At 40.7% G+C, this 3,927-nt stretch overlaps 1 protein-coding gene across 1 annotated transcript in view; it reads left to right on the forward strand.

Annotated features, from left to right (window-relative positions):
* Positions 1-3,927, forward strand: part of Pik3cb (phosphatidylinositol-4,5-bisphosphate 3-kinase catalytic subunit beta) — a 108,700-nt gene that overhangs the window by 21,272 nt on the left and 83,501 nt on the right. The window contains exon 2 of the mRNA XM_005367822.3: positions 1,088-1,187. The gene's annotated coding sequence lies outside the window, so the exon portion shown is untranslated. The remainder of the gene's footprint in view (positions 1-1,087; positions 1,188-3,927) is intronic.

Here is a 3,927-nt window from a genome sequence, read left to right on the forward strand (position 1 = left end):
GTTGCTGGGAATTGAACTCAGGACCTTTGGAAGAGCAGGCAATGCTCTTAACCACTGAGCCATCTCTCCAGCCCCCTCAAAATTTTTTAAAAATGTATTTTTAATTACATTTACACCAGTGTTTAAGTGTGTGTACATGAATGCATATGCCTGTAGAGACTAGGGTTGTTTGATTTCCCCAGAGCTGGACTTCGAGGAGCTTTGTACGCTGCCTGATCAGCATCAGGTACTGGTACTCAAACTTGGGTCCTCTGAAAGATCAATACTGAAAGTTTCTTTCTCCAGCACTAAGTATTCTTACATTTAGAATTAGCTACCTGGGCTGTGGTGATCACGACTCTGTTGACAGTGTGCAGAGAATCCTAGTCAGCAGCCAGTCGAATGGATCCTGCCTTCCTCCATTAGACTGGACCCAGGGTGTTGACCTTGGTGATGTCATTTAACAGAGCTTTCACATCCTGTTTGAGCTGGTGCTCTTTAGCCTTGACTTCTGCTGTGAGCTAAGTGTCATTGTTGTCTTCTCTCTCAGTGGTCAGGGGACACCTCGTGGTAGCATCGTGGTTAAGTTGGTTTTTCCTGTGGGAAGATTTTCCAAAGCCTCTGAAACTACAGTAGTAATTGGCTGCCAGAATACAGACAGACCAGGTGGACTCTGCTCAGCTTGTGTTCTTATCCTCTAAGCTTTGCTTGGATTTAGACATATTTCCTTGTAGAACTATCTTAGGGTAGGAGTTTGCAATTTGTTGTTGTTTTTTATTTTTATTTTTTAAAATTTTTTTTTTTTGAGACAGGGCCTGGCTGGCCTGGGGATCCTGCATTTCTGTTCTGTTCTACATCCTATGGATTACTTAGACTTATCCTAAATATATAAACCTAAATATATAAGGAAAAGGTATCAGACTTTTAAACTGGTCCAGAACTGAGAACACTCGAGCATGGATCCTCAACATAAAAGTTTCTCAACCTCATTAGATCTTCAGCCTGTTTATTACACGTGTGTGCTATACACAGTCAAGTGCCGCATACATGCAGTGAACACTTAAATTATCTGGTTTTAATACTTGCCTTTCAACCTTTTATTTTTCAGTTTATCTTCTAATCTGAAAGAGTCTTCATGAATATTTCACTTTAAACCCAAGTAATGTCACACGTTCCTAAAACACCGAAATGGGGGCTGTTATTTTGAGGTAAGTGTCCAGTTTTGTAGGTTTTATTTCTTAGTCTCTTACAAAGTTGAATATAGAAGGAAAGTTTGAATATTGTTTAGCTTCTAATTTTTTTTTCCTATTTCTTGAGACAGGGTTTATATGGGGGACAGTCCTAGGCCTCTTTTTAAGGTAAACTAAGGGCCTACTGAGGGTTGCTTAATACAGAGGAGATATTTGTTTGCTTATTTGCTTTTGTTGTTTGTTTGAAACTGTAGTCCAAGATGGCCTGAAATTGACCATATAGCACAGGCTAGCCTGGAGCATGAGCTCCTTCAGTCTGAAGTCCTGGGATCACAGTAGTGAGACACTACTACTATATAAAGGTGTTTTTATTATTCTTTTATTATTTTTGTTGTATTAAAGACTTATCAGGTGTGCTGGGCAGTAGTAATGTCTGTGAGTTTGAGGCTAGCCTGGTCTAAAAGAGCAAGTTCCAGGACAGCTAGGGCTATACAGAGAAACCCTGTCTTGAAAAACAAACAAAAATAAAAACAACAACATTTACCAGGTGGTAGAGTTACAAGAGCACACATTCGTAGCATGGATAACAAAAGCAAGCATAAAACCAGGCTGCTGCTATTAACCTATCAGTTTGAACAGTTTATTTTTTGTTTGTATGAGTACTTTGAATGTATGTGTGTGCAATGCCTACAGAGGCCAGAAGAGGGCGTCATATCCTCTGGAACTGGAGTTATTGTCTGTTGTGCGCCACCATGTGGGTGGTGGGAATCAGACTTGGGTGCTCTGGAAGAGTAACAAATGCTCTTAACTTCTGAGCCATTTCTCCAGCCCCCAAGTTTGGACATTTCAGAAGCTAGATAATTTTTACTGACTTACTGCCTTTTTTGGATATATGACAATACTGGAGATTGAACCTTAGGTGAGCCAGTGCTCTACCAAACAGCTTTAGCTTTACCCGTTGTTTTATTTTGTGGGTGTTTTGCATGCATGTTTGCCCTGTCAACCCTTGTATTCTTGACAGTGGTGAGCTGCTGTGTAGATGCTGGGAATTAAGCCTGGGTCCTCTGGTAGAGTAAGTAGCCGGTGCTCTTAATCACTGAGCTATCTTTCTAGCCCCATTTATTTGGGTTGTTTGTTTGTTTGATTGATTTTTTTGAGGCAGAGTCTCACTATCACTATGTAGCTCTGACAGGCCTAAAGCTACTAGCTCTAGACTGGCTTCAAACTCAGAAATCCACCTGTCTCTGCCTCCCGAGTGCTTGGATTAAAACCATGCATTGTTTATGCCCAGCTGGCAGGTTTTTGAAGTAATCAAATTAGGGAAATTCTGAAGAATGATCAGGGTGAGTCAGGAAGAGGAATAAAACACATGATGTGTAAGTGGAGAGGGGAATCCCGGGAGCCGAAGGGAACAAGCAGCTGCAGGGTGGAAACAGAGGGTAGGCAGGGTGCGTGTCAGGGCACCAATCCAAACTTAATACCTATGCATGAATATCCATAGGAAACTTGTTGCTTTATATGCAATTTAAAAGAATGGTCAGTTTGAAATATGGGCTCACTCTGTAGCCCAGGCTGGCCTTAATTCAGGACTGTTTTCCTGCCTCAACTGCCAGAGTGCTGCGATTAGAGGCATGCCCCACCATGTCTGCGAACAGTGTTAATGTTCTTTTCTAGGTGCTACAGCCTTAACCCAGCATCTCACACATGCTAAGCGTGTGCTCTGTCACTAAGTACACATCCAACTGAATATAGTATTATGCTTTTCCTTGGAAAATGATGCATTTAAAATTTAGTTTGGTTTTTTTTGTGTGTGTGATTTTGTTTTTTGTTTATTGGGACAGTGTCTTGTGTAGTATAGTGTGGTCTCTAATTCTTTTCTGTATCTAAGGCTGTCTTTTACATGCTTTTCTTGAAGTTGTAGGTCTTGGGCACTTCCAGAAAACGAGGTAAGGTAGCTCTATGAAAGATCGCAGATTAAACATGTTTGATTTCTTCTAAGGCTGTCTTTAAACTCCTGATCCTTCTGCCTCTGCCTCCCCAATGTTGGGGTTGGAGGCATTCACCATCATGTTTTTGGTTTTTTGAGACAGGGTCTTTAAAGCCATTATGTTGCTGAAGATAACATTGAACTCCTGAACCTCTTATCTCCCTGTTCTAAGTGCTGTGATTATAGGCAGGTGCCACCAAACCTGCTGTTGATCTGTTTTAATTTGAAAGTTTTTTAAGTTTATAAACACTGAGTGAACAGAGTGGTCCAGTTTTAGCCTGCCTGCCAGTGTTTAGGGGAGCTTGTATCCTACCTCCAGTTCTGTTTCATTACTCAAGGGTCCTTTTCACTAATAGCACTGTGTGTTTATACAGTGGAAAATGATCTTCATAAAGATATTATTGAGTGTCTACAGTTCTGGTCCTTTGATAATGCAGTGGCAATGTGCATTTTGCTTTTAATCAGAACATAACTGGTCAGATTGTCATGTAGTCTTCCTTAGAAAGGACGCTATGAAAGCTGTGACTGTCTGCATAGCATGACCTTTCAAAACTGTTTTTTTTATGTTGCCAGAATCTCATTTAGCCTTTTGACAGCCACACGATAGAGGAAGTAGTAGCTAAAGGGCAGTATAAATGTCTGCCTTGTTCTCAGCCCAGTTTTCCAGGGGAAGAGGGTGTTGAGCTGTCCGTGCATTTCATGCCTACAGCTTTATGTGAAAGCTTAGGTTAAGGCAGACTTAAAATTTTATTATTATTAATATTTATTATT

This window comes from Microtus ochrogaster, unplaced genomic scaffold (assembly GCF_000317375.1).
Source record: "Microtus ochrogaster isolate Prairie Vole_2 unplaced genomic scaffold, MicOch1.0 UNK24, whole genome shotgun sequence".
Classification (NCBI taxonomy): domain Eukaryota; kingdom Metazoa; phylum Chordata; class Mammalia; order Rodentia; family Cricetidae; genus Microtus; species Microtus ochrogaster.